General features: G+C 43.2%; 1 long non-coding RNA gene across 2 annotated transcripts; it reads left to right on the top strand.

Moving 5' to 3' along the window:
• Window positions 1-7,538: 7,538 nt before the first annotated feature.
• Window positions 7,539-21,352, top strand: LOC116892967. 2 transcript variants are annotated; one of them, XR_004386989.1, is made up of 3 exons: window positions 7,539-7,641; window positions 8,361-8,667; window positions 20,808-21,352. It is a non-coding gene; the product is annotated as an uncharacterized LOC116892967 (long non-coding RNA). The 2 variants fall into 2 exon arrangements; XR_004386988.1 differs by having other exon boundaries at window positions 7,552-7,641; window positions 8,446-8,667.
• The last annotated feature ends 1,016 nt before the right edge of the window (window positions 21,353-22,368 follow it).

Genomic DNA, 22,368 nt, shown 5'->3' on the forward strand with positions numbered 1-22,368 from the left:
TAAGCAGTCCTTCTGATCTCAGAGGTTCATTTATCATGCTGAAAGTGGATGAAAAGTTGTAGCCACCCTACAGTCACTTTGAGAAGTCTTAACAGCCATAGTTCTTCCTGGAGGCTATGATTTATCTGAAGCATGTGACTGAATTTATCAATAGGTTATACATACTTTTTCTTTGATACTTGGATATAAATACAGCAAGACAAATTTAAAAACAACTTTCCCTTGAGACTTACTCTCTGACAAGTAGCTGCACTTTATATTTTCTGGCATCCAAAAGAAACTATACTTCAGAGAAGGTTTTAGCTCAGTGTCATGGAATGAGTACTTGTCTCATGCAGAGCTCCTGGAATGAATAGGATCTTTTACAGAATTAACTTTTCATTATCTTTCTCCTGAGCTATGATTTCACTAATAATCTATTAACTCTGTAAGTCTTTATTCTCTTTAAAATGCAAGGTGAGCACATTAAATATAATAATGTCTATGAAAGGATATAATGCTTAGATATGGGAAAGAGATAGACTAACATCCTGAGAAATGCCCATAGCCCTATGTTTCTTAGTTGATTCCAGATTAAATCAAGTTGACAGTGAAAATTATCGATAAGAACATTAAACCAGTTCATCAGATTGAATCTTTCTTCATGGTAAATGTTTAATTTAGTTGTTCATTTAACATTATACTTGTTTATCCAAAGAGGAGACTCTTTGAGCTTTTCACAGCTATGGTTAGTTCCAAGCTATGTGATCTCACTTCAATGGCCAGCACTTAGATGGGTCTACTTACAGTAGCAAAGCCTTTTTCTTCTAGAACTAAGCTATTCTTTAGTCAAATCTCAGAAGGTCTTTACAACAATTTCAGAAAACTTTAGAGAATGGCAGGTAACTATAAGAGATACAGACCTCTGTACATGATTACACATATGTAGAAAACAATGAAGAGTGTAATAATGAAATGTTCAGACAGAACTGTTCCTGGGGTTTTGCATTATGTTTTTGATCTGCATCAACAGAAGGTTTATTTGAAAATTGTTTTTATTATATTTATTCATTTAAATATTGTTTTTGTGTCTGTGAGTGTGTGTGTTTGTATGTGCATGCATGCACACACATCAAAGCTAGAAGTATATCAGAATTGGGCACTTTCTCTCTAACACCATCCACTGTGTCAGTAAAGCTCTGTCTGTGGCACCCAGGCCTGAATTACAGACTTGTGTATGGAATGCTGTTCCCAGCTTCCTTTGGGGTTCTAAACTCAGATCCTTATGCTTATGTATGAAAAACTTTACTCTTTCTCCCTTCTTTTTAGCTCGCTTTTTAAAAGTACATGCAGGACATAGTAAGTTAAACTGTCTTACTATTGCAACACAGAAACAACTTTGTTGACTTATCACCTAGTATTTTTCTTCTTTTAATACTTTAATGAATAAATTTGGCCTATCAATGCATTTTATTAACCACCCCCACCCCCCCACACACACACACCACAGACTTCAGTTGGCTCAAATAAAGGTGTCTTACTTAGTTAGGGTTTTACTGCTGTCAAAAGACACCATGACCAAGCCAACTCCTATAGGGACAACATTTAATTGGGGTTGGCTTATAGGTTCAGAGGTCCAGTCCATTATCATCACAGTGGGAACATGGCAGTGTCCAGGAAGGCATGATGCAAGAAAAGATGAGAGTTCTACATATCATCTGTAGGCTACTAAGAAAACACTGGCTTCCAGTCAGAAGGAGAAGGTCTTAAAGCCCACATCCACAGTGACTTACATACTGCAAGGCCATACCTTCAAATAATGCCATTCCTTTTGCCATTCAAACGACTATATTATACTCCGTGGCCCACTTAGGTCTTTTCAAATACCTGAGTATATGGTGCCATAAATTGCCATAACATAATGCTTAAACATTTAGGCCAACTTCAAAAATCCCATACACTATGACAGTCTCAATAATGTTAGAAGTCCAAAGTTCAAAAACTCTTCTGAGATGTATCTTATTACTTACCTCTGATATCCAACCCAAGACTGGAAACCAGCTGGCCATACACCAAATATCTCCATGTCTAATGTCAAAGCAGTCTTCAGATATCAAACTCCTTTTTCATTTTTGTTGACTGTGACAAAATTCTTTCTCCTGGGCTGGTTTCTCTTTCTATTAGCAGCTTTTCTTGGAAGGTATCCCATGTCCATAGCATCTTTAACATTTTGAGTACTATAAGTCAACCTCACAGATTCTTGTTCCAATGTCTGGGATCCAAACATGATCTACTGGTCTCTTCCAAAGGGTTTGGCTTACTTCTTCAGTTCTGCCCTCTGTGGCACTCTATGGTCTCCTGACTCAACTCAGGTACTATTGCTGTTATGGATGGGCAGTCTCATGGTACTGGCATCTCCAATACTCAGGGATCTTCTGTTTCAACTATGCTTCACCAATGGACTCTTATAATGTCTCTTTATAGTGCCAAACCTCAACATCTTCCCATGACCACTTAAGTATTTGTCCATGAATTGTAACTGATACTGCACCTTCACAAATGACTGTCCCTGGTCTTACCTACTCTTCGTGACCCCTTCATATATTCAAAAAGTACTACCTAGGTGATTCTTACAAGTTACCAAGCTACAGCATAAGGTACAATCTTCGCTATCTTTGGAACACAATTTTTTTATCCTTTCAGAAAACTACTGCCAGACTTCACCTCAGTAATGCTGGTGTCTTTATAATCACCACTAACTTCTTAGCACCGCTAACCACCAACAATTGTTGCAATAGTCCCTTCTGTACTTTAATTCCATGGAACCATGTAGACAAGGCTGCCTTGTTCTGCTAATTGTTATGGCTGGAACATGTCCCCACCTGCTCAAATCCCCACCCCTTATGCTGTTACAGCTTTCTGTTTTCCAACTTCCTCACTATTTATGCATAGTTGTCCTAGAACTTGTTCTGTAAATTAACCTTGAACACAGATATCTAGATGGTTCTGTATCCAGGGATTAAAGGTGTATACTGCCAGGCCTGGATCTAATCTTAGCTGGGTGGGATCTTGCCCTAAAATCTCTTAATCTGTTATCGCCTAGGACATAGGATACACCTCTATTGTGCTTCCTGGTGCCCCTCTAATATTTGAACCATATATTTTGTATTTTTCCTTTCTCAGTTTGCTCTTTTTCATTAAAATGTTCTTCATAAAAGTAAGCTTTAGTAACCACACAACAGAATTTATACCTGGCTATTTTGAGATTTGCCTATCCAAAGCAATTAATCTAAATCTTTGCACCTTAACTTCAGGCAGACTCTTCTTACAGTGGCCAAATGCAGCTAGCCAGATTCTTCACCAAAATGCCACAAAAACTGTCTCTGTACCAAATACTGAAATTCTCCAATGAAACCATTTTGGCCAGGTCTGCACAGTTAAAATCACTTTTGACAACAAAGTCTTTCACAGTCCTTCTAGCATAGGCCATTAAGCTTCATTTAAAGCACTCCAATGCTTTCTAAATCCAAAGTCCCAGAATCCACATTCTTCTAAGCAAAAGCATGATCAGGCCAATCACAACAATATCTTAGTCCTTTGTGTCAACTTCTGTCTAAATTAGTGTTTTAGGGGACTGGTAAGACGAATCAGAGGTTATGAGCACTGGCTACTCTTCCAGAGGTCTAGAGTTCAGTTCCCATCAACAACATGGTAGCTCACAAACATCTGTAATGGGATCTGGTGTCCTCTTCAGGCAGGCAGAGTATATGCAAAAGGGCACTGATACATTAAATAAATTAAATTGAATTAAATCATTAATAAAAAAATAAATAAACGAGTGTTTTAGTGCTGTTCATCAGACACCATTATCAAGTCAACTATTATAATGACAACATTTAATTGGGGGTGGTTTACAGGTTCAGAGGTTTAGTCCACATCATCAAGCCATTCGTAGACATGTAGGAGGGACTGAGAATTATACAACTTTATCTGAAGGCCACTAGGAGAATACTGGTTTCCAGGAAACTGGGACACACATACTAGAGCCCATACCCACAGTGACATACCTACTTCAATAAGGCCATAACTGGTTTTAATAGTGCAACTCACTGCATCAAAAATATTCAAACCGTTACAATTGTTATTAACCCAGATGGGATGATATACACTGTTCAACATGTCCAACACATGTTGGAACCCACCTTCATGGTACCTCCACCCACAGTTATTTTTCCTATGAAATAACAAGAAAAATGAACCATGCCTAGTGAAGACTTGTTGCTACCTCACTACCAGCTTCAATTTTCATGTCCTTCCTTCCTGTTGGCAAAGATACCCCATGCCCCCACCATGGTTGTTGTCATCCTGCTTTCACAACATGGTTTAATTTATTCTCTCTCCTACCTCTGCCTATGCTACAAGTCAAGGCTGATGAGTAGGAGAAACATAGAGGAAAGAATAAACAAATCTGTCAGGCAGAAAAACAAGACAATGAAATTTATTATAGGTTTTGATGGTCCAATTTGTTACAGAGAATTCAGATATATTAGTGCCTACAGCATTTACAATTCAGAGGCTATTGCTACACAAATGACAAGTGATGTTCCTTTAATTTATTATTTGTCTTATTTACATAGTATATAATCATTGTGAAAAATCATAACCATTTGGTTACTCCTCTAACTGAGCTCCCTCAACTTTTCAGTTCCCTTGCATGCAGTTTTCTCAGGTGGCTGTTCCAGGTGGAATATTTTAACATGAAAAAAAAAATTCAACACCCTCTATAATAACTATATGTTACATAATGCTGGTAAGTCATTGTACTTGAGCAAGTTGTTCTGTATGGTGTTCCAAAAAATGTCTAGTCTAAAGCAGGACACATAGAACACAAACTGTATGTCTTTGTCAGATATTCACTGACCTAAAATTGATAGATCGATAATAAAAAGGTAGATGACATTTAGGTCATGGACTGGCAAATTATATACAATGGTTTAATAGATTGATTGTAGATGATTGATAGTTAATGCGTACAATATGGATGCTGACAAACAAACAGATGGATAGTGTGGTAGTTTGAATGAACACTGAGAAGTGACACTATTAGGAATTATGGCTTTTTGGTGGATGTGTAGCCTTGTTAGCAGAAGTATGTCACTGTAATGGTAGGCTTTGTGGTCTCACATATGTGCACAAGTCTGGCAAGTGTGATTCAACCCTTCTGCTGACAGCCTTCAGATCAAGATGAAGGACACTAAGCACCTTCTCTAATATCATATCTGGCTGAATGCTGTTCCCTGCCATTAGCTTAGTTTCCTTAGCACAGTGTCTTCCTGATTTGGTTATCTATTGATGTCCAGCAACTCCTCTCAAATGAAATGCCTTAAGACAAAACATATTTAGTAATTCTCAGGGTCATTATGAATTAAGAATGTGTTATGGCTTAAATGAGGCCCTTGCTTCAAGGGTCTATCACATGGCTGCAACCAAAGTCAACCAGGGTTGTGGTGCTATCTCAAGACTCCACAAGCTCATTTATAGGTCTCTTGGCAGAGTTTGGTTCTTGCTGGCTGGTGACCAGAGGATCTCTGGAGTTCTTTACTATGTGTTGCCCTCCTAATGCAGTATATGGCTTCCTCAGAACCAGTGGAGATATGGTGTTGACTGGCAAGCCAGAAAGGCCATTGAAGTGAATTCTGATCACTATGGCCCCATTCTGTTGGTCAGAATTCACAAGCCAGCCGACCCTTCTCAGGTTGGCAGGGGTGGGTTGTTGGAGAGTAGGAGTGCATGGGAGGATGGGGGTTTATACAAGAAAGAGAACACTAGGAAATCAAGCTGTGGGGATTCCATCTTGGATTTTGGTTTGCCTCTAATTTGTAGGCTAGACCTCCAGTCAATGTTAGAGCTATTGTTATGCTGAATGAAGGGATGCTGAGCCAGGGGTGTTGAGCCAGAGGCAGAATGCATGGTGGGTGGAAGAGTAAATAAGGTGACTTTGGACAAGTCAAATCGCCTCCTGCTTCTGAGACACCATTTTGTCCTCAGCAAAATGTAAATACTTGGTCACAGGGGGGCAAATGAGAAAAAAAAAGTGCAAGCTTCAGTTTGTTTTCTGAGGGAGAAAACATAGCTCTCTCCAGCTTTGGGGGACAAACTGCTCTGGCCCTTTTCTGTTTTGTTGATTCGGAGTCTGTCAGTCTGGTATCTTCAAGGATTTTAGTATTTGGCCCCTTGGAGCCAAATAATAAAGAAATATATTAAATAATATATAAATAATTAAGAATTACATGGCTGGGAATAAACACAACGAGAAAGCTGGTTTTGGGAGTCCTTTAAAGTATCTCTAAGGCTTTTTTAAAAACTACCTTTGCTTCTAAGGAGCCCGTGGGGGGTGGGCCTAGCTGAGAGAAAACTGGCTGTATGTGAGAAATTTCACGCTCCTGATAATAAAATGGTAATAAAATCTCATCTGGCTCCTGAGGCTTAGAGCAGAGGGGATATTTATGGTGGAGAGCAGAGGGGATGTTTATGGTGGATGGGGTTCCCCAACACAGGTGCAGCTGCTTTCCAGGTTGTGAGGTTTTCCAGGCCTACAGGGCAGCTGGGACTCTGTGGCCTCCTGCTAGTGTAGCCTCCAGGCTTTGGGAGAAAACACTCAGTTGTCCCGCCCTGGCGACAGGCAGCTTCACTCCAGGCTCCAATTGAATGGTGTCACAGAAAGTGGGATTCACAGTCTGTGCTGGGGTGGTTTGCCCCAGGGAAGGTAAACAGCTGGGGAGGACATTTCAGAGGGTGGCAATGTCCTCCGAAAGGTTAGTCAGTGATTGGGGATAGAACTTGGGAGTCAGCCTTTCACAAAGCCATGCTTCTCAGCAGGAAATGTGGGTGGGGCGGAGCAGTCCCGGGATAGAGACGAAGCTCCTTTGAATCTTTATCAGAGGGCCTGGCCTCTTGCAAGAGGGGTACCCGGGACGCCAGGGCAGGGAGCACACTCCAGTGTGTAATCTTATTACCCTCCCTCGCTCTGCCAACCTAGCGCGCACAGTTGCTTACAGCCTACAGCTGCCCGCGCGCCTAGTGTCACTCCAGCCCATGAGGTCACCTCCTGCAGAGCCATAACCCATACTGGAGAGTTGTGGGTAGCCCAGGAGTAGTTGGGACAGCCCAGACCAGATCTGGCCAATAATCTCACCTTCCCAGGCTGGCTGCTCCACCAAACTACAGCAGTCTTAGAAAACCTAATGAGAACCAGTTTTAGTGGACGCTGGCAAACTTTCTCAGACTCGCTGATTGGTCAGTGGCCGAGAGCTGTAGCCAATCAGTGCGGTGGTTGGGCCCGCATTGCGGACCGAAGGTCCGCGTTGGCGTCTGGCGGGCGCTGTGGCCTGCAGAGACTCGAGGTTTGGAGGGCAGAGCTAGGGAGGAGTGAGCATGTCTTGGGACCTGACAGCCAGGCGGCTGGTACCGCCATCACTGCTATCGCTGCTCCTGGTGCTGGTGCTGCTGTCCAGAACCCGGGCTCTGCATCCTGAAGAGCTCTTTCCTTACGGGGAGTCGTGGGGAGACCTGCTGCCTCGGGAGGGCAACGATGAAAGCTCCGCGGCTGTGAAGCTAGCAGTACCTCTACGCTTCTGCGGTGTCCAGTTCAGCAACCTCTACGTAAGTTCAGCTCCCAGAGGTGCGTGGCTTGGTGTGGGGTCGTAGTTTCTTCCCAGGGTGTGGAGCAACTAACCTCCATGTTTAACTGTCATCGCCGCTGGGGACCGGGCTTAGCAGTGGCGCTGCAGCTTCTTGATCCCTACTGTGGAGGAATAAGGATCATTTCAAGTGAGAGCTGGAACCGTCCCCCTCTACTTCGACTTCCTAGGCAGGAAGATGAAGTTGAGGCTGCTAGTGAGGTTTGTGTTTAGGGGCGGTGGGAGGCTGTGCAAGCAGGCATCGCAATCTAAGGTGTGCAGTGGTGGAGAAAGATGAGCGGGTTCAAGAGTGGCCGCACCTGTGGGTGGCAGTGCACTTGAGCACTGTTGCCAAAGTTGAGTTTGTTACCCTGGATGTGTTTCAACCTGCAAAGAGGAGGGAGTCTTCTTGACTCGAGTAGAACTCGGACCTTAGGTGCGTTCGACTCGTGGTTGCCCTTGGGACTTGAGCACTACTGTTTTGCCCTTTTAAAAATGTTTATGTGGGGCGGGATTCACGTGCCACCTCATGCGTGTGAAGAGCAGAGAACAACCAGTTTTGTTTTTGTTTTTGTTTTTTTGTTTTTGTTTTTTTTTTTTTAATCCCACCTTCTGTCGGGTCCTAAAACTCAAGTCGTCAGATTTGATGGCAGAGTGCCCTTACCTGCTGAACTGTCTCACCGCCCTGTGGTCTTCTTGTAGGTGGGCATCAATGGCATCATCTCCACCCAGGACTTACCCAGGGAGACTTAATATGTCGTTGATGATTTTCCTACTGACTTCCCAGCCATCGCCCCATTCCTGGCTGACAACCACTCGAGTCACAGCAGTGGCCGGATCCTGTGTGGAGGACACCTCCTGGGCTGTGCTGAGTCTGGCTGCTTGCTACCTGTGCACAGGCTTCCCGCTGACCCGGTTCAGCTTCTCCCCTACCCACTTCTTCCTGGCCACCTGGGAGCAAGTGGGCCCCTAGGAGGAGGACAGGCTTAGGGCTGCATGGTCTGGAGAGGTAAGTGAGGGGTACTCTGCAGCTGAATAAACAGGAGGGTTGGGCTTGAACCGGAAACTAAGGCATTGGCTAGGAGGCATTCCCTTGATTCTGCTCCTCAACACTAAGAAAATCACTTAGTAAAATGAGGGAGTAAGGTGCAGATACCAAAGACCCTGAGGGAACTTAAGGCACTTGACAGGTTTTTTCTGTTTTCTGGAATCACCTATAAGTACACAAATATTTCTAATAATATATTCATCGAAAAAAGTCAAAATTTGGGAAATTTAAAAGGAACACCTTTTTTTTTTTTTTTTTTTTTTTTTTTTTTTTTTTTTTGTATGAGCTGGGTGTGGTGTCACTCCTTCAATCCCAGCAGGGTCAGAGAGGCAAACACATCTCTGTGAGTTCTAGGGAGCCTGGTCTACAAAGTGAGTTCCAGGACAGAATACAGAGAAACCCTGTCTGGAGAAACCAAAAATAACCTTAGGTTCGTGTGTACATTTCTAGTTATTTCTTTAGCATATTGTTGCCGTTGACAACAGTGGGTCCACAGTGCCCATATTACTGTTTCACTTGCTTGTTCTGCTGTATAGTATGCTCTGGTCAGTGTATTTCTGTAACATTTATTACAACCTTATAAAATCTCACCCTTCCTAGTGGTCATTAAGGTTGCTCCCATGACGTTTTTACTATAATCAATACTATAAAATGCTTTATAAGGTTTTTATTTTATTCGTGTGTGTGTGTGTGTGTGTGTTTGTGTGTTTGTGTGTGTGTGTGTGTGTTTGTCTTTCTCTGTGTCTGCTTGTGTTGGTAGGGCCAGAAGAGGGCTTGGGCCCCCTGAAGCTGGAGTTGTTACATACAGGCAGTTGTGAACTGCTTGACTGACAATGGATACAGAGATTTGAGCTAGCATGCTGAAAGGACTACAAGGTGCTCCTAACTGCAGAGCCACCTCTTCAAAGCCAACACTTTTTAATGTGTCAAAACACTGCACAGCCTTAGCTGACATCACAGGAGAGTGAGCAAGCATGCCATGAACTTCTTAGGAAGTTCCTTGTAGCTTTCTCCACATTGCCTTTGTAACAGTTTACATTCTTCTGTCTGCAGGAGCCTGCTTTGCAGTCTCCCTGGAGAAAACACCAACTCTGCTCTGGCTTTGGTCTTGGCAACATGTGAAGCGGGTATGGGTGGGTGAGGGTAAATGGCCTCATTCCTGGTGTAGGTAGAGACAGAGTCCTCTTGTGAAATTCCACCTGGGTGTAAAATGCCATAGACCTGGAGCAAATCTGTGTTTGCTTTAACTCCCCTAGAGCCTCTGAGCTACAGAAGTGATGTCTTCCCTAAGAGCTTGCCCATTGTTCCTGTCACTGACAGTGGCTGGGTTTGTTCTGTGAACTTGAAGGAAGAGACATGTTTTCCTAAAGCCTGCACCAGCAGAGATGGAGAAATAAACATTGTTTGAAGCTACAGTTTTTTACTTGACAGGTTAACATCCAGTTTTGTTTACTGACTAGCCTTGTAATGCCTTGGGTTTGACATCTCAATTACAGTTCAACAGAATACCTTCACTCAAACACTGCCTCCTTGGGGCAGGCCAGCCAGCTAGAGGGCTAGAGAAGACAGTCCCCACTGTTAAGTTTCCTTCGCTCAGTCATTCATTCATACATGCTTTTTAAAACGTTCATCTAATATCATGTATAACAAGCTTATAGTGGAAAAAAATAAACTTTTCTAATACAAGCAACTAGGTCACCAATTCTAATATTTCTATTTTCTTACGGTCTTTTTTTTACAATTTTTCATTTATGAGTGAGAGTGTGGGTGTGCATGCACATGTGTGCATATGCATGTGTGAACCAGAGGTCAACTTTAAATGTCTTTGCTTGGGAGCCATCTTGTCTTTCTACTCAGGGTCTCTCTGGGACCTGGGGCTCCCCAGTTAGGCTAGGCTTGCTGGCCAGTGAGCCCTAGGGATCCGCTTGTTTTTCTCTCCAGAGCAGAGATTACAAGTGTGCTGCAGCGATCTGCTTTTCATCTGGGTGCTGCCATTCAAATCAGGACTTCATGCACGCACAGCAAGCACTTCATAGGGTGTGCTGCCTTCCCAACTTCTCCTGTAATGTTAAAAAACTTTATGTCACAGGGTTAGGGTTAGGAGCTAGGGGTTAGGGTTAGGAGTAAGGGGTTAGGGTTCGGGTTATATATGCAGAGAGTTATATATATCATATATAATCTCTATCTAAACATAGTCGATATGTTAATTCAGAAACTGTTTTTACACATTTTCCTTATATCGGCACTGAAATAGACATAGATTCTGAGCGGAATGCTCTTACTCTGAAAGGCCTCTCTTACATTTAGTAGGAACACCATTGATAACCTTTTGTTGTGGTAATATGGTAGACTCTCCAGCTAGAGCTTCCTCCTAACCCATCCTGATTCAGGGATTCCATTTGAGTAGGTTTCAGTGAGCAAGCAATTTCTCCAGGATAGAAGGCAGAGCATGTATCAGCCTATGTGCTGGAGGTTAATGTACTAGGGGCATGGCAGGCACAGTGTCTTTCAGAAGAGCAGGGTGTTGGGATCTGATGCAGGAGCACTCAAGGGTAGAGACGTTGTCCCCTCTGAGGACTGCAATTGGTTCCTGGAAGTAGGCAGCCTTGAACGATTCGAAGTTGGGGGAGTCTGACGTTTATGTAGTTCCTTTTGTTTTGCTTTTGATCCCCCCACCCACCCGCCATGCATCTCAGGTTGGCCTCAAACCTCATAATGGAGGATGATCTTGAATCTCTGATCCTTTGACCTGACTGACCTGTGCTGAGATAGTGGGTGTGCAGCATCACAACCTACCCATTTGATGGGAACTGAACCCAGAGTGCAGGCTGAGCCACAGTCTTTCTGGTGAACTTAGTAAGGGTTGAAGGGCAAACTACTTAGACAACTGTTAAATAGTCTGTTTGTTCACACCATCAGACTTCTCTTTAAATTTTTAAAATTGTGTTTATGCACATGGGTCATATGCCTACACACCGTTGCATGCAGTTCCCGTGGAATACCCTGGACTGGATTACCTACAGTTGTGAGCTGTCATGTGAGTGCTGGGAAATGAACAAAAGTCTTCTGGAAGAAGAGCCAATGAACTCAACCAGGGAGCCATCCCTCTGCCCCCCTCTCCTTACCTTCTTGCAGGACTGTTTTATACTGTCTTCTCAACACAGTCCCACAGGATAAGCACAGTAATTACTGTTTATATCACAGAAGAGAAAATAATTTCCAAATCTGCCTTAAGTGAGGCAAAGTCACCTTAGAAGACATACTTTTCCCCTTTCTTACACTTTTCATGCAAGACCCATTTTCTGTACATGAATCATATAAGTAGTTACAGTAACAATCGCTGCGCTTTTTCTGAAGACATCTAATAAATAAGGTTAGCGTTTTAGTGTTCATTGTGGCTTTGGTGCTAGGACAGTTCTTGGAGCCATATTCAAAGGAAGTGTGAACTGGAGTTAAGTTGCTGTGAAGGATGCTTCTGATGATAACCTCACTTTGAAATTACTGCTCTGCTGCTCCCAAGGAAAATTCAGCTGAATTAGCTAGCCTCTTGCAACAGAAAAAACAAACAAACAAAAACAAAAATTAGAGCAAGAAGCATTTGCACTGAGGCTCCGGGGTCTTGAGGCTGCGGTGGGTCCCAAGTGTTTTAGTGTTTATTTGACATGAAGGTTACAGCCCCAGAGAGATGAGTTTACTACTTAGGATTCTCATTTCATTAGCAACATTTCATTAGAAACAGTCTTTGACAGTTTCCTTTTGGTGTCCGTGCATGCGGTACCTGTGTCTCTGTGTGTGTCTGTGCATGTGTGCGCATGTGCAGGCACACACAGACATTCATGCATGGCTCACATTTGTGTGGAGATGCATGTGTGTGCAGACCAGAGAAGAACTTTGAGTGTCATTCCTTAGGCACTATCCACCTTTTAAAAATTATTTATTTGTTCTGCGTACGTGTGCATGCTTTGACACTGTGGTAGTCACAGCACAACTTCAGAGTCAGCTCTCTGCTAATCCTCCTTCATGGGGTCTGGGAATTGAGCTCTGGTCATCAGGCTTCCGAAGTAAGTGCCTTTAACCTGCTGAGCACTCTATCCAGCTCCCTTTCAAATCATTTCCAGGCACACCTCCCTCTGACCCAGTACTCAGCAGCTAAGCCAGGATTGATTGCTGGGTGACGAGGCTCACGGAGCTGCCTTCCTTCCTGTGGGACTACAGATCTGGGACTGACAGACACCATGACTGTTTTTGTTCAGTGTGTATTCTAGGGATCAAACTCAGGTGCTCATGCTTGAATAGCAACTCCTCACACTGAACCATTTTCCCAGCTCTTCCTTCAATTTTGCAGTTCTGGGACTTGAACACAAGTCCTCATGAAGGTTAGCTAAGTAAGTCCTTCATGAATGAGCAACACCCATAGGCACAGTAATTCTTTCATTACACCTTCCAGGTACTTGTGAAGTCAGGAACAAGGCAGAAAACACTTGCAGCAGTGGTCTTGGAAGACACAAGCCCTCAGTCTTCATTTTCTAAGCTGTAGATTGACATGGTAGTGCTGACTTCTTAGGGTTGTCATGAGAATTAACCAAGGCAATGTGTTGTTCCTGCCATGTAACGATCTTGTGGTAGAACTCCTTTATGTAAGGACTTGGTTTTTTTTTTGTTTTATTTCATTTTATTCTCTGTGTGTGTGTGCATGTATGTGTATGTATATGTTTATGTGCTACATGTGAATATGTATGTCTATGTATTGTGTGTATGTAAATAATCTATGTTTATGCTGTATATGAAATTGTGTGTCTGCATGTTCATGTGTATGTATGTCTACATTTGTGCATTATGTGTGTGTTTGTATATGTGTGTGTGATGTGTTGTCTATGTATGGTTTATGTGTATGATGTGTGTATGTGCATGATGTGTGTGCTTGTGTGTGTCTGTATGGTGTGTTTATATGCATATGGTGTGTGCATGTTGTGTGTGAGTGTGTGGTGTTTGTATGGTATGTGCATACTGAATTGAGGCCACTTGTGTGTACATGATATATATGTGGGGTGTGTGTATGGTATGTGTGTAGGACATGTATGGTATGTGGTTTTGTATGATTTATGTGTGCACGTAGCAGGGTGCACATGCAGAGATTGGGAGGAGATCCTCCCAGTACCAGTTCTCTCCTTTTACATGGGTTCCTGGAACTGAACTCGGATTTCAAGGCAAGGGATTTATTTACCTTTTGAGCCTTCTCTGGCCCTCTCTATAAGTACTTTTTAAATGGAGGGTTTTCCAAATTACTGTTTTGGGTTTTTTCCCCTTTGTTTTTCTTATCTTTTTGTAGGGGAATTTGGTGGGGAAAATTCTGTGGCTTTCTTGTCTTTTAACTTTTCCAAACATCCATATTGTTCTTCAGATATTGCCATAGGCTGAATGGGCTTCAGGACTTGTTCCGTTCGATAAGGTTTTGAGCACAGGATGTGTTTTCAATTACTCCTGTGGAAGGCTCTTCTGAATACTTTGAAGGCCCTGGGATTGAACTCTTGCTTTGTTAGATTTTTTTTTTTTATATTTGAGGTAGATTTTGGCACACACCAATCTTCTTTGCCTGGAAGATTCTGTGATCTCTACATAGTTTTCTTACATCTGGTATAGTAATATTAATATTAGGCACTGGAAATGACATCAGAGGAATAATATCTTTACAGTGTGAAATGTTTCTGCTCTCTTCATTCCCTCCAGGATGTTCACATTGGGTATGACAGAGTGTTCTACCTGGCATGCAAGAATGGCATGGTGCAACTGCATTAAAAAAAATGAACAAATAAAGTGTTTGTTCATTTAGTTAATCTGAGATTTCTTAAACTGTCACTTCATAGAGAAAAGAGGTTATGGCCGGAAGATCTGAGTAATGATGGGTACCGTATTTTTTTTTGTTTTGTTTTTTGTTTTTTTTGTTTTGTTTTGTTTTGTTTTTTTGTTGTTGTTGTCGTTGTTGCTCTGTGTGTTTTTGGTGTCAGGGGAAGGCTGTTGTGTTCTCACTGAGGAGGAGGGTGTTATCTAGAACTGAGTTAGATAGTATGTTGAAGGTTTTTGTTGATGAGGAATTTCATTTGGGTTGGAAGGACCGACCACAGGAATGGGAATTGAGTGTGAGAGGTAGCGGAGCTTGCCCTAGTCTGGGCTGCATCCTGGGAGAAGGATGGGAGCGTGAAGGTTGCTTCAGAAAAGGATGGAAACATTGTATCTGTAGTCAGGAAGCAGAGAAAGATGGTTGTTGTTTCTAAGCTTTCTTTCTTCTCTATATGCAGTGCAAGCCTGAGCCCAGGGAATGGTGGTGTCTATATTTTGGGTGGGTCTTCCCTCCTTAATTAATCTAATCAAGATACTTTATCAGAGACATGCCTGGTGACTATTTCCTGGATGGTTGTAGATACTGTCAGATTGACAGCTAATAGTATGCATCACAGCTGGTCCCTGGACGCTTTAACATGGAATGGTGGGTGTTGAGTTGGTGCAGAGGTGACCGTTGTTGATCAAGAACTTTGGATTTAGCTGGAGCTTTTAATTAATGGAACTAGAGTCCACAGAAAGGGCATGTGTGTAATTTACCACATGTCAGTGAAGACAGAGAGATAGAGAATAACTAGATATATGAAAATGGGTTGAAGAAAACTGCTTAGGTGTCCTTGAAGACTACATATGAAGGAGGATACACTATGCCATCATGAAAGCATTAGGCATTCTCTTGACTCTGCAGTACCGGGGTGAATTTGGAACACCCCAAGCACATCAGTGTCCCCATGGGAATGGGGAAAAAATAACATATAAAGTGGTGGTTGGTGTTCACACCAAACATTGGAGGCCAGAATCAGTGGCCTTACACCTCCAGAGAATTTGTTCTTAAGGAAGACTGAGCATTGAACTTTGTCCCCCAGGAAGGAATCACCTCATTTCTTATTTTGTTATCATTTTGGTAAGGCTGGATAGATAAATCCCTTGTTGTAAAGATGACATTCTGCTGGTTGATGTTTTACCCTTGTTGGATGGTATGTTTGAGAAGCCTTCTGGTTTTCTGTCTGAACAGGAAACTGGAGACCTTGCAGCTGGGCAACTCTGACCTGATCCTCTTTGCCCTGCTCCCCACCCTGTGGCGAGCTCCTCTCTTAGCTGGCTCTCTCTCTTTCTCTTTGGGGAAGTTGGGAGGCCATGACTCTTGTACAGGTTTTGGCAGTGCAACTGAGGGCTTACTTTCAGAACCTGTGTGGAGGACTCTTGGAAAACTTGTCTCTGGGAATGTGAGGGCCTTTCCCTTTGGAAAAGAGTCAGACAGAAGGTGTCTCTAAGGAGGGGCTCTTCAGGGCCTATGGAGTGGCCTCTTAGTGATTCTGTGTGGAAGTCTGTAGCCCTGACAAGGGGTTCATGTGTGGCAGATTTCAAGCAGGTCAACTCTTCCGGAATGTACTTTGGGATCATAAACTATATTAAAAGGAAGTTTTTGTTGTTTTCTCCTCCGTTATTTGCCTGTTTTAGTGGAGATGAGGAAATGAAAAACTTGCCATCTGAAGTGAGTGCTTCGCCCAAAGGTGACACAGAAGAGACATAGAGCAAATAAGGCACTACATGTGCAGATCTCCAGGTTAAAAGTCGGGCTCTCCCATCACAGCCTCCTCACTTCTCCCCAGACCTCCTCCCCACTGCCTTCTGATCTCCACATGTAGACAGCCCTTATCACATGGAATTTCTCTAAATTTAGAACCTTGGTTCTCCCTTATCTTGTGATGTTGATTGTGGCCATCGTATCAGGAACCTCCACAGTTGGTTATTTAAGGATGGGATTATTAGTTCAGCTTTTCATCTCCTACTTGAACTTTCTTGTGACTGAAATAAAGCTTTGGCAGCCTCTGGCCCTACCCTGACTGATGATGGATGACGCATGTTGTGCGTGTACTTAGAGGTTTTGACCTTTCTGGGGAGGGTCAAGCCCCACTGATGACATAATTGAGGACTACAGCTGCAACAAATGTAGAATGTGGGGACTGAATTCATGAACTTTTTTTTTTGAAAAGCAAGGAAGGTAAGCAGACGCTTCCATTTAGAGAATACAGAGGAGCTACAGAGTTTTTTTTTTCTTGAAACCATATTAATATCTGCAGTTCTTTGTCTTATTACCCAAACCTCAAAGCTGTACTTTAGCATTATGTGTCAGAAAGGTAAAAGTGACATTTGAGATGTTCTAGAACAAGACAGAAAAAAACACAAGGACACATTCATTCCTTGTATTCAGTTTTGAGGTTCTTGCTGTGTCCGTTTGTTTTGTTTAGCAAAATGAAGACCAAAATGATACCAATAAGTGATTTCTTTTCCTTCTTGTCATCCACCTTCTTTATAAAGTGAGTATTTGTAAGAGAAATGTCTCCCCAGTTCCCTATTAAATTGTAAAACATATATGATCTAGTGAGAGAAGCCAACTACAGAGTCTAAGACAGTGGAGCATCCCTTAACTAATTCTTTGGTGGAAGAAGGTGGTAATGGCAGAAAAGGTCCCTTTGAAACTCAGTAAACGAAATATCAGGGAGTAATTCCACAGTCACCCTGGTGTTAATTCAGACTCCAACTCTCATCTAGGTCTGCTTTGGCTCCCACAATGTTTATCTTCATTCATTGGCTGCCACTGTGATGCTACCCCACCCCCACTCTGATGTCCTGGACACTCTCCTTTTTCTGTGGCCTCTGCCACCATGCCTGTCCCCAGTCACTCTCCTAAAATTCCAGTCCTGGCTGTTTCTCTCTCCTATAATTCAGGCTCTTGGGGCATAGTTTTTTGGCTCTGTCCTGACTGCAGCATCAAACATGTGGTTTAGCGGGTACCCAACCCCGATGAATTAATATTCAGATGGTTTAGTGAGTGGAGGCCAAAGCCAAACCAGACAACCAACAGGAGCCAAATACATACTGGAAAACCAACAAAGTGGGTGCTGAAGAATGGAAGGGGTTCCACAGGGAATCACAGTCCTCGACCCCCAGGAGGCAGTGCTTGCTGGTTAGGATTTTCTTGGTACAGGGAAATATGAACACAGCATCAAAGCACTTAGTAGGAGTGGGGACCCTTAAACACTGTATGGAGGGCTTAGTGGAGCTGAACCAGGGAAGGGAGATTGGGTCAGAGCATGTGTCCTGGAATGGCTTGTTTGGTAGAGTTCAGGTGACTGTCTATTGCACAGGATGAGCTGTTGGATCTGGCTAGCTTCCACCATTAATCATTGCCCGACCTTAAGCAAGCCCCTGGATCTCTTTCTTCATCTGCAATGTGACAAGATAACTCGTGTTGTAAAGAGATTGAAGAGGAAAGGGAGTTTGGCTGTGAGATTGTAAGACCCTCGCTCTAGTCTCAGGATGGGGCACCCCAGGTAACACGAGAGACCGGTCTTGATGTAAAAGCAAGAGGTCGTTTAATAATAACGAAGCTCCGGCCCAACACGTGTCTCACGCAGGAGACAGAGGTGTCGACCACGAAACTGAAAAGTCAGAGGGTTATATAGAGAAAGCTAGGGGGTTTTGGCGTGGTTACATACAATTGGCTCATTCAAACATAGCAGTGAGAACAAAGCAGAGAGAGTACGTGCTAGAAGTCAGGGGCTTATCAGGGGCCGGAGGACACCTAGTTGAGATATGGCCCTGAGTGTTAGGGGGAGATGTCTTCCTGCCAGATGTCCCATGAATCAGTCCCATTAACTCAGGCTGGTTCCTGCATTCCTTTTCCTTATTTTTATGGCTTGCTAGTCCTGCCTGGACAGTGTTTCCTGTGCTCCTTTATCTTTATGGCCTGCTAGTCCTGGCTGCAGGGCTTAGCCCTGGGTCTATGGCCTTTTGGGGTTTATTCTTTTAATTTTGTATCTCCAAACCTAGAATTCGTATAATTCTCCTTTCAAGATCAGTAAGGATGCCTTTTGATCAGCTGCTTCCTGACTGAGTGTTGCCTGCAGTAGGCAATGGGTGGATGCATAGCTGGCTGGATGCATGTCTTGCTGGATGCATGGATGGATGGATGGATGGATGCATAGCTGGCTGGCTGGATGCATGCTGACTGGATGCATAGATGGATGGATGGATGGATGCATAGATGGATGGATGCGTGGCTTGCTGGATGCCTGCTAGATGTATGCATAAATGGATGGATGCATGGATGGATAGATGGATGCATAGATGGATGGATGCATGGATGGTTGGATGCACGGATGGATGGATGCATAGATGGATGGATGCATGGGTGGGTGCGTGCATGGATGCTAATATGATATATGGATGTGAAAGCTGTTGAGACACAAAATAAAAACTGAGGGTACAGGAATGAGCAAGTCAATTTTGTTCCTTGTCCAGAACTCTCAAAAGAGTTTGGACTGGAGAAGCTTTACAACCTTAACACTTTTAAATACACTGTTTTAATGTTATTTGTTGAGAATTTCATACATTGATACAGTATATTTCAGTATATCCACTTCACCCCCTGTATTTGTTCTAAGAATCCCTTGAATACAGTGAAGCCTACTCATGGGTGAGGGGCCAACACTGCAGCATGGTCCACTCACTAGGGACCACACCCCTAAAGAAAACCCTCTCCTAGCAGTTCTCAACTGTCAGAATCTTCTCCGCTGCAGGCAGGGGCTTCAGTGCCCTACCACATCCGTGCTGGAATGTTGAGTGGTTTGCTCTTCTGCTGGACACCAACTGCACTGAGTTTGGGAGTTCAACGACCATATCATGAGCACATGTCATTGTTTTGACCCAATTCCTTCCGACCTTTGGCTCTTAAACTCTTTCCACCTCTTTTCTTTCCATTATTCCCTGAGCGTTGAGGGAACTTGATATGGTGGGAGCATCTGTGGCTGAGCTCTCCACAGAGAGTTCGGACTAGTTATGAATGTGTATTAACTACCATCCACTGTATGAAGATCCTCCCCCAATGACCACCGAGAGCTGTGTTAATCTATGAGCTTGTAACTGGTATAGTTTGATACTATATATCCATTTAAGAAAATAGTAGTTATGGTTCACTCCCAGGGCTTATGAGCCTCTCTGCCATGGTTTCTTGACCAGATTTACAATGCCAGGCAAAAGTTTCCTCTTGTAGTGCAGACCTTAAATCCACCCCGAAAGTGATTGGTGATCCTCATAACATTCCTGCCGTTCATGGCACATCCATGAGTACATCCTGCCAGGGCTTTTGTTATATAGCCCCGAGTAGTCACAGTGGAGTGAGAATAGTCTGCATAGCATCTTCTGCATCATAAAGGGTAGCTAGCAGGGGTGGAAGCTTCCTGCTAAGTACTGTGCAGGCAGGTCTGTGTGATTTCTTCAAGTTCTTTGACCTATTTGTGTGGTGTCATCAGCTATAGGATCTTACCATCACATTCTGATGGGTAGCCCTGAGCAATGAGAATTGACAACTCTGGTATCATCTCTGTGACATCCTCGACCAACAACTTGAGAGCGAGGTGTCCTACATCTGGCTCTGGACTTTTTGAGAACTTGTAGCCAATGGAAGGAGAATTACCCACCTTCTAAGTCAATTCCCTTTAAACGTTCGTTGTAATTTGGCAAGTAGCTTTTCATATGGCTTTTGTATTTTAATGTTCGTGGACATTTTACCTACTTGTATGTCTGTGTGAGGCTGTCAGAAGTCCTGGAACTGAAGTTACAAGCAGGGGTGAGTTACCATGGGTGAGTAGGTGCTGGGAATTGAACCCAGGACCCCTGTGCCCTTAACTGTCCATCTCTCTGGCCCTTCATATGGCTTTTTCAAATATCCTAACTAGTTCTTCTTCATCCTCTTCCCTGCAATCCTAAAGATTTAAACCAGTGTTTCATTTATGCATTATATAACTATTGATCTAAATTGGTAGAAAAGATTTTAAAAAATAACACATGGTTTACAAAATTATATTTGTAATTTGAAGAGGGGATTCTAAAGGAGATAATGTTCAAAACCAACATGGGGAAATCCTAAAAAGGATCTGGCCTCCGCCTCCTTATTGGAACACCTTACCTGTGTTCTGATTTTCTTCTTTTGTTTATTTCTTTGTTTAAGGGTGTCTGCAATTCCTTTTTGTCCACAGCTGAACACTTTCCAGGCCGTTCTGGCATCCGATGAATGTGATTCCGATGCCCTCTTTCTCTATCCTGCCAATGGTCTTCAGTTTTTGGAACTCGCCCCAAACAATCCTACAGTGTCCAGCTGCAGCTTCCTGCTAAGGTGGGCTTCTGCCAAGGGGAAGCAGATGACCTGAAGAGAAAAGCCCTGTATTTCAGCCTGACTAACAATGAGCACTCGGTGAAGAATCTCTACCAGTGAGTAATGTGGAGTGTGTGACTGTGCTATGCACTGGAAGGACATTTAGGAGGGACACTATCTCTAGTGGCCAGAAACCATTTGATAATAACCTTTGGTGGCTTCTAAGAAAGGCGCTGGATCAAAACCAAGAGCTAAGCTGGACCTCTGGAGCTTCAGGCTCTCCAAGATGTAAAAGATTCTTTCTTTTTCCTGCACTATCTGTCAGGCATAGAAACCAGAACCAGCAGTGATTATATGTTTTTGCAGAGCTACTGGGGCTTGCTGTGAAAAACATTGTTCTTGGGGCTACACAAAAATATCCAGTCATAACTAACTGCCTCAGTGGAAACTTTTCAGGTTAATGATTTCTGGAGAGGAGGCATCATGATTCAGTCTTTCAAACAGGTATTGTTAAGGATTAAACTATGAGTACTATAATGGGGGGAGGTAGATGAGGCTTTTAGTCGTCTCAGGTTTCTCCTGGCATCATCACCTGAAATCATGCTGATTGGTTTACCCACAGCATTGCCAGAGACAAATCCATTTCTTAGTCTCCCCGGTGGGTTATTCTGCTAGTGCTGCAGTAGGCTATTCTGCAGGTGTCTGTCCAGTTGGTGCTCCTATGAGACTATTGACTTCAGGTGGGCTCTTTTGTCTTTGTATTCTGCAATACCAGCTTAGCCCACGGGAGTTACTTTGTGGCTTCCCATAGTTGCTTCTCAGTCAAACTAAAACTAGATCGTGGGCAGATAGAGTGACAGAGCAAAAATTTGCCGATCACTTTATCTGCAGAGCATTGTGATAAAACACTTGCAGATATTAACTTAATTAAAACTCTCTCAACTTATAGGCGGTAAGTATAACTATCTTCCCAGTTTTACAAATAGTCTTCCCGAAATTATGAAAGGTGCTTATGTCAGAGTTAAATGGCGGAGCCATAGTCAATACAGCTCCGAAGTATGGATACAGGGGTGATCTCTTATGCAGAGTAGATAGGGTGTTTCTTACTTGGATTTCATGTTACCTGGTTGTTTGTATTTTGGTTCATTTTATCAGTCACTCCGGTTACAGCTCATTCTGCCCCTCTCCCGCAATTTTGATATTTCTGGAAAGCATCAAAGGAGACAGTGAAGAACCGAGTGAATGGATGACAGTGTTGTGTGTGTTTGTGTGTGTGTGTGTGTGTGTGTGTGTGTGTGTGTGTGTGTGCGTGCATGTGCATGCGCATGCATGTGTGTGAGCACGTGTATGAAGGCCTTTATGGCTCTAATAGGGAAACACAACTTTCTCCTCACATGCTTTTTGCACACACACACAGGCACAGACACAGGGGCACACACATGCAC

The sequence above is a fragment of the Rattus rattus genome, chromosome 2, assembly GCF_011064425.1.
Source record: "Rattus rattus isolate New Zealand chromosome 2, Rrattus_CSIRO_v1, whole genome shotgun sequence".
Classification (NCBI taxonomy): domain Eukaryota; kingdom Metazoa; phylum Chordata; class Mammalia; order Rodentia; family Muridae; genus Rattus; species Rattus rattus.